The sequence below is a fragment of the Rhineura floridana genome, chromosome 4 (assembly GCF_030035675.1).
Source record: "Rhineura floridana isolate rRhiFlo1 chromosome 4, rRhiFlo1.hap2, whole genome shotgun sequence".
Lineage (NCBI taxonomy): Eukaryota > Metazoa > Chordata > Lepidosauria > Squamata > Rhineuridae > Rhineura > Rhineura floridana.
In genome coordinates this window covers 11948510-11957500 of record NC_084483.1, presented here as the reverse complement: position 1 = coordinate 11957500, position 8991 = coordinate 11948510, and the positions used below count along the sequence as shown (strand labels likewise).

The 8991-nt window shown below is 47.3% G+C and overlaps 1 protein-coding gene across 7 annotated transcripts in view; it reads left to right on the top strand.

Moving 5' to 3' along the window:
- RANBP17 (RAN binding protein 17) overlaps nucleotides 1-8991 on the top strand; it is a 272017-nt gene that overhangs the window by 164573 nt on the left and 98453 nt on the right. The window lies entirely within an intron of this gene.

The window sequence follows — 8991 nt, the reverse complement described above, 5'->3', positions numbered from 1 at the left end:
AAAGAGAGCATCTATTTTGTAGAGACCTGAGGGGGATAGGGAGGTTGGAAAGCAGCTCTGTGCTCTCTGCACACCAAACCATCTCGGAATCCCTCTTACTGGAGGTGAAGTATCCATTGTAAGGGGCGGTGGACTGGTTTTGTCTTCTCTGAAGTGTCCCAGATTGATTTTGTCTCATGAATTTCAGCGTGAGTCATTAGGGACTAAACCAACCTCCATCTCTATAACTGTAGTCTTTTGTCTCTGTAGTCATGCCCAGTTTGTGTTTCATGGTGTGATGAAATCTTTGACTTGTAGGAGTGTGGCAAAGGGACAGAAAGTTGGGAGCTAGCTAGCTAGATATAGGTGATGGCTGAGGGTAAGTGCAGGCTTTGCCATTATAATCTATATGCACGGATATAAATGTATATAATTTCCAATGGGAAAATATAAGGGGAAGCTGGCTTGTGGCAGTTACTGCAAGGCCAGCTGCTTTGGCTAGAAATCTGAAGCAAGAGAGCTAATGGAAGAAGCTTTCTGAGGAATTACTTGGGTAGTTGGGACTATTCATAATTGTAATTTTATTTATTTAAAAAAATTTATATGCTGCTTGATTGTAATAAAATAAGTGGTTTACAAAAAATATTACAATCATACTGACTGTTGAATGGGTAGCAACACTTCAAAAGCAGCTCTTATACTTGGGGGAAAGTTTCTATGTTGGTGTGATTAGCGTGTTGGGCATTGGCTTGGGGAGACCTGGAGTCCCATCCCTGATCAAGCATGAAGTTCACTGGTGATCACAGGCCAGTCACTGTTTCAGCCTAGCCTACCTCACAGAGTATCTTTATGGGGGTAAAGTGAGATTCCCCATCCCTATGTAAACTCTGTGCTGTGGTACTCCAGCAGATAATATCACTTATGTTCTGAATAAAGTCCTGGAGCTGTGCTCCCACATGTTCCCCCTCTATTGCAGCACTGCATGTGTCACTGTGCTACGTGCTTAAAAACATAAAATACGTTTGACAAAAATGCCTCATTTTTAAAGTATAAACTATGGAAATCAGGCATATTTCCTTGCTTTGCGTTATTGGTTCGGGTTCTAATCATGGGAAGGGCAGATTGTCGTGTAGAGCACTGCAGACCTGGGTCCTTGTTGCTGGATATGCTGTGATTGCTGCTCACCAGGGTGGACTGATGTAAAACAGGACTCAATCTGATAATTTTTCTCTTGGATGGAGTATTTGATACGTCTTCATGAGGAGGCATTTACATGTTCCTCCAGTGTCTCTTCTCCCCCCTCTCCCCAATGGCTGAATCTGTGTAAGTTAAATTCAAAAATATAGGGCTGAATGTAGCCTTTATGGCAGATTTGCTGGATTTTTATAAAAGAAGTTGAAATGGGGAACTTTGCACCTCTTCATCCTTGTGTGGCATGTTCATTTGGGCCTACACAAACCAGATGTTGTTAGTATGGTTGATACAGGCTAGATACATGCGATGTTATGGACCCAATAGAGTGGTTGAATATAACAGATGCCTCAAATTAGCACTGACTTGCAGTAAACATAGTTCCAGCAAACTATATTTCTGATTAACCCTTCAGCCCCAAAGAATTCCCATTTAAAGTCAGCCTGATTAACATTCACGCTAGCCATATGCTGATGGCAATGTCAAACTCCATTTTTGAGGAGTCTAAAAATGACATAGCCAGTTATTATAGCTTAATTAATTTGATAAAACGCCACTTGCATCTCCTAGAGAGAGGGCAGCCATGTACCCTTGAACTGTACATATGATTTTGAGAACTGTCAAACAATTTTGGCAGATGTTTAATAGAAATCATGAATGGGTCTGTATTTAAAAACAAATGTTTTATACTAATGAATATTTTCAATGAATTGAATATTAATGTAATGAATATAATAATGTTTATGGAAATATATATTCATGTTCCATGCTTAGCATATATTTATGTTTCAGCCATAAAACTGAATAGCTAAATAGATTTTGTTCAGATTACTTATGAGCGATAACCATGTTGGAAAAGTGAAAATCCCTATGCCCAGTGTTTTTTTTTGTTTTTAAAGATGAATAGGGAAAAGGGGGTATATTGGAAGTTACATTCTAACATGTCTTCTGGGCTTTAATTTATTATCTCATATCTAGTATTTCAAGTTAAATTTATTTTCCATAGGAGGAATGCCATCATGCTGGATTATAGCTCGTCCTATCGTCCAAAGGCAAGAATGTTTCTGAAGTCAAGACTAGGGCGTCAGGCCCCTCCCACTCTCCAGTTCATTCTTGCCTTTCGTCCCTGCAAGATCTTTAGCTAGTGACTAGATAAGTTTTTTGTCTTTGTGTGATAGAGGGTGGAGTTTTGTGTACGTTGTTTCGTCTCGTTCCTTCCCTTTGTCTCATCCCTTACCACGGTTTGTGTGTTGTGTGTCAATTTCCTTGTCAATTTCTCGTTTTCCCGGGGGTGTGTTTTTTACTCCCAAACTACAGAGACCGCGGCTGTGGTCTCTTTCCTCAGCAGGGCCAGGAGCTGCGGCGGCAGCCTCCGCCCCCCCCTTTTTTGTTCTACCGATCCTCCTTTTGTGCCCTGACGATTAGGAGCCCGCGGCTGCGGCTTCTTTCGTACTTTATTTTCTCCGGTCCTTTTGCCATTTCCCCTTGTGCCTTGACGATCGGGAGCCTGCGGCTGCGGCTCCCTTCGTCGTTCATTTTTACGGGCGGCGCTTCATTCGCCCGTCAGGAGCCGATGTCTGCGGCTCTTTGCCTTCCCCTTTTTTAGCGACTTCTCTTGTTGGGCTGCCTTGTCTCTCTCGATCATCTGCGGCGCCTGGTTCCTCGCGGAGTCAGTCCCTTCAGCCCGCGGCTGCGGCTTGCCTGTTGGCCGATTCTCTTCGGCTTCGGGAAGTCCGCTAGCTGTCCTGCCTCCTTCACGAAGTCTTTTTCCAGGCTAATTTTTTCAGCCGCAATTACCTTCTTAGTCCCGCGGCTCTATTTCTACCGTGGGCGGTTCCATTTTTACAGTTAAAAATTTTTCCCACCTTGCTCATTTCTTCATACAACGGTTGTTGCTGGGCAAAGTATCCATCATTTTTGTTCGAATTTTCCCGCTCTTTTTACGGGCGCCATTTTAGTGGCCGTTTTTTCCCGTCCCTTTTGAGAACCCACTAGTATTACAAAAGGGGATTTTTTCCTTCACAGGTTGGGGTTTGCAGAGCCCAGGTTCTTGTCAGCTCCCTCTGTGTGATCTGCTCCCTGTTTATGTGCTGCAGATAGGATTTTTACCTCTACATAAGTTCCTTTACCAACCCCATCTCTGAGGCTGACCCTGGCAACCACTGGGTTACTGTGGCTTTCTACAATCACTGCAACTACTGTGCACATGTGACTTTTCATCAAATTTACTAATACTGCCATAATAGTGCACCAGGCCACCTGTTAGTGCGCAAGACTATTGAAAATATACAAAGCTATTTGGACTATACTGTGCAAGTTGTGCAATATCACCTTTCCTCCAAGTGTACATTCTGCCCCATCGTGACAGTGTACCTACCATCAGCCAGTGCATTCTGCCCCAGTCGTGTGCCGTGTACTGTGCATGTTCTAAGACTGTTCATAGCGTACATTCTGCCCCATCGTGGCAGTGTACTTTGCCATCTGCCAGTGCATTCTGCCCCAGTCGTGTGCCGTGTACTGTGCCTGCCCGGGTCTGTGCATTCTGCCCCAGTCGTGTGCCGTGTACAGCTACCCTTATTATCTATATGATGGCAGAACAGCCAGAGACAACCCAGGCAACCAAGCCGATACAACAGCCTGTGACAAACCAGATGACCAAGCCTAAACCTCCTAAGGCGGTCAAACATAAGCACTCTAAAGCGGTTGCCAAAACCAAACATCTTAGCCACAGCACAATCAAGCGGCCCTGCTATGTCTCTGTTCCAGTGCCAGAGGACTCAAATCATGCACAGTTAACTACTCTCTTTCATTCTCCTGCGGCTTCCTCTGATGAGGAGGACTTTCCTGGATTTCCTGTACAGCCAATGTCCAGCCAACCCAGAGCTTGCTCTTCTTCACTACCTGTGGGGCCGTCTACAGTTCCGCCTATCCAAGAGCAACCATCTACATCTCCGGGACTACAGCTTTCCCACGAGTTCATTACACAACTTCAGGGCATGCTGTCCTTTTTTACTCAGAGTCAATCATCTTCACAACCTCCCGCTATCCCTCAACACAGCGGGGTTCAAAGTGTACACAGTGAGACAAACCCATCAGGTTCTCCAGACCCATTTGACGTTACCAGGGGCAGGTTCGTTGATGACGCCTCTTTTGATGCAGAGTCCGCATTCGCGCTGCAAGACCAAGCGGACGAGTGGAGCGACCATTCGGAACCAGAGCCAGAAACCTCCTATCGCCTCTTCGACTCTTCAGATTACCAGCCCCTGGCGCGCAGAGTCTTGAACGCCCTTGGTCTTCAATCCACTCCAACTGCAGCTTCCACTCCCGCTTTAAAAGGGGCCAGGGTCTTGAAATCCCCTACGCCAGCTGAAAACTTCCTCCCTGTCCCAGACCCCATCGCTAAACTGGCCAAGGACGAATGGTCCCACCCCTTACAGGCACGCCGATTTAATAACATTGCGGACAGACTTTATCCTTTGGCCCCGGACTTTTCTACCAGACTGGCTGTCCCTAACATCGACGAGCCTATTTCCAGTTTAGTTTCCAGGTCCCTCTTGCCGAGGGAAGGGGACTCTCATCTAAAGGATGCCACTGAACGGAGACTGGACTTTGCTTTACGCAAGACCCATGAGGCCATCGCCTTTTCCATGCGTGCATCCACATCTGCCTCTATTTTCACCAGGGCAGCGATGATGTGGTTAGACGACCTCATCGAGGACCACAATCCAGATCCTGCCTCCCTGCGCAGATCGCTACTAAAACTGTGTAAAACAGCTGCTTTCGTGGCCGACGCCACCTTGGACACGAATCAACTAGCAGCACGCGCCCTGGCGGCTCAGATCGTTGCCAGATGGACCCTCTGGCTTCGTCACTGGCAGGCTGACTGTACTGCCAGAGTTAATCTTTCACGAGCACCTTATGTAGGCTCATTACTTTTCGGGGAAGAGGCATTAAGGGCAGTGCTTGTCGACCCTAAGGACACTCGAAAGCCTGTCTTGGCCACCGTCAAAAACGTCGAGCGCAGACCCTTTAGGCGTTTCGCTTCATATCGCACGTCTCAGCCCTTTCGGGGAACCCGGCCCGGGGGACGAGGCCGTGACTTCCCAGCATTTGACTTCCGCTCCACCAGAGGAGGCTGGAATAGACGTTTCCCCACTAGAGGTCAGTACCAGGGCCGCAGAGGCTACTCAACGTCCTCATACAGGGGAGGGTCTCGCCAACGCAGACAATACTAAGGCAATACCAGTTGGGGGCAGATTGATTCTGTTTGCCGAACTTTGGCTACCTCTGACTCAGGTCCCATGGATCAGAGACCTCTTTTGTTATGGATATGCAATTGAGTTTTGGGCAATACCTCCAAACAATTTTCATCCTTCCCCTTGTCCCAGGGCACTAGACAGGCGCTGCATCATGCAGACTGCGATACAGCACCTTTTGGACATAGAGGCGATAGAGCCAGTCCCCAATGCAGAGAGGTCGGAAGGGGTGTACTCCCTCCTATTTGCTGTGCCCAAACGCGATCTCTCATGGAGGGCGGTTTTGAACCCCAAGTTCATTAACCGTTTTGTAAAGTATCGCAGGTTCAAAATGGAATCCCTCCACTCCATTACAGACAGCCTGCAAGAAGGTGACTTCCTTGTCTCTATCGACCTAAAGGAAGCGTATCTCCATGTCCCTATTTGCACAGCCCACAGGAAATTCCTTCGTTTTGCCTTTGGCTCCCAGCACTTCCAATATCGAGCAATGCCGTTCGGACTCTCGTCTGCCCCGAGAGTATTTACCAAGGTGCTACTTACCCTAGTGGCTTACCTCAGGCTTCAAGGGGTCCATATCTACCCCTATCTGGACGATCTCCTAATACGCGCAAGGTCTAGGGAGCTTACTCATCGTCATCTAACACTCACGCTCCATATCTTACAGGCCCACGGCTGGCTAGTCAACTTCGACAAAAGCCATCTACAACCAACCCAACGCCTGCAGCATCTAGGGGCAATGTTAGACACACTGCAAGCGACTGTATTCCTGTCCCCAGATCGCATCACCGCTATCACAGACATCGCAAGGTCTCTGATGCACAAGTCTTCTGCAGATGACATGCTTCTAGCCAGGGCTCTCGGAATGTTGGTATCCACCATCCATATTGTGCCATGGGCTCGGGCACATACGCGCCAGCTACAGTGGGCCCTGTTGCCATTCCAACACGACATTGCCAACTCAAACCATCGAGCAATCCCCCTGAGTCCCACACTGCGCTTGTCTTTCCGCTGGTGGACAAGGGTACAACATCTCACCCAAGGCACTCCGTTCAGAGAACCCCACCGGACTGTCATTACCACCGATGCCAGTCTCCTGGGTTGGGGAGCCCACTGCAACTCCCAGTTCGTTCAGGGAGTTTGGAACACAGCAGAACAAACTCAAAACATCAACTGGCTGGAACTAAAGGCTGTCCACTTAGCTCTGCTTCATTTTCAGTCTCTCTTCCACTTGGACCATGTCCTCATTCGAACGGACAACACGTGTGCCAAATCTCATTTAAACAGACAGGGAGGCACCAGGTCCAGACCTCTACAGAGCCTAGCTTCCATCATATTCGACTGGGCAGAACAACATCTGCAATCCCTCAAAGCAGAACATCTCAGAGGAATTTGGAATTTCACAGCAGACTGGCTCAGCAGACAACAAGTCTTTCCGGGAGAATGGAAACTTCATCCGACTGTGTTCCATCTTCTCCAGCGTCGATTCGGCCCCTTCTCAGTCGACCTCTTTGCTTCCAGTCGCAATTGCCAGCTACCCAGGTACTTCGCTCGATACCTGGACACGACAGCGGAAGCGGTGGATGCTCTGTCATTGCCGTGGCCGGAGGGACTATTATACGCCTTCCCTCCAATACCACTATTAGCCAAAACCTTGCAGAAGGTACGTCACGAGAGGGCACAGCTGGTTCTGATAGCACCATATTGGCCCCGTCGACCGTGGTTCTCGGATCTCCTGGCACTGTCGGTGACGGATCCCTGGCCACTCCCAGTCAGGCCAGATCTCTTATCACAAGGCCCAGTATGGCATCAGGACCCCAAGTGGCTCAACCTAACAGCGTGGCATTTGAACGGGGACATTTGAGATCGGCCGGCCTGTCAGATGCTGTTATTGACATTATTTTGGCCTCGAGAAGACCATCCACCACTCGTATATATCAGCATACTTGGGTAGCATTCTCCAGGTGGTGTCAGTCTCAACACATCGCTCCTTCCAAGGCTACAGTACAACAAGTGCTGCTATATCTTCATAGGGGCCTCATGTTGGGACTTAGACCCAACACATTACGTCGACATGCGTCCACCCTGTCGTCCATTCTTTCAGTATCTTCCACTGACGCCCCTATTGCCTCACATCCGTTTATCAAACGCTTCCTTAGAGGCACTGCTCTACGCTCGCCGGCTGTAGCTCACCGTTTTCCATCATGGAGTTTGTCAAAGGTTCTACAGGCCTTACAACGTCCTCCGTTTGAGCCACTCAGGACTGTGCCTTTACGTCTGTTGTCTTTCAAGGTCCTGTTCCTGATTGCGATTACATCGGCGAGAAGAGTCTCGGAACTGGGCGCATTGTCTTCTGCTCGCCACCTCTGTGTCTTTCACAAGGATTCTGTTGTGCTGAAAACTGATCCTTCATTCCGTCCCAAGGTCAATTCAGTTTCCCATTGCAACCAGGACATTGTTCTACCTTCATTTTGTCCAAATCCTACTCATCCGCTCGAGAAGGCTTCGCATTCGTTGGATGTTCGGAGGGCTCTCAAGACCTACCTGTCCAGGACCCAGGATATACGACAGACTGAGTCTTTGTTTGTATCCTTTCATCCAAGGTCTATGGGGCATAAAGTAGTTAATTCCACCTTATCCCGCTGGTTGCGTGCATGTATTACCTTAGCCTATGAGTCCCTTAAGATTCCAGTTCCGCCTAGTATAACAGCTCATTCCACTAGATCAGCAGCCACTTCGGCTGCTTTTGCTACTAACGCTCGCTCCTGTTGCCGATATTTGTAGAGCTGCTGTTTGGTCTACTCCACACTCGTTCATAAGGCGTTATAAAATAGATCGTTATGCCTCTGCCAATGCCTCATTTGGCAGACGAGTTTTGCAACAGGTTCTTAATGACGACTAGTATGTGGGTGGTCCCTCCCGGTTATGGGCTGCTTTGGTACATCCAGCATGATGGCATTCCTCCTATGGAAAATGGACCATTGGTCTCACCTGAAGGGTGATTTTCATAGGAGAATGCCATCATGACCCTCCCAGTTGGAGGATAACTACATAATTTTTGGGATGGTTTATATATTACAGTTCGTCATTATATTATATTATATTACATTAAATTTTAATTCTCTAGTGAAGTCAAGACTTCTATTACTGTTTTCGCTAGGTTAGAGTCAGATATTATTAATGTTACTATTGTTATGTTATGTTCTTGCTGCTAGGCCCGTTGGCCTTTTTTCCTGCATGTTTAGATATATCTCTTTGGACTCGCTGCGATGAACTGGAGAGTGGGAGGGGCCTGACGCCCTAGTCTTGACTTCAGAAACATTCTTGCCTTTGGACGATAGGACGAGCTATAATCCAGCATGATGGCATTCTCCTATGAAAATCACCCTTCAGGTGAGACCAATGGTCCATTTTATTATTTCTATTGATACCATTGTAGTGCATTAGTAAGCATTTGATTAATATTAATATTTAAGTTGGAGACTTAAAAGCTCCATTTTTTCTTAGGGAAAAAAGATATTTACATTAATGAATTAAAATCAGATACTGTGCTCATTATTGGCTGATC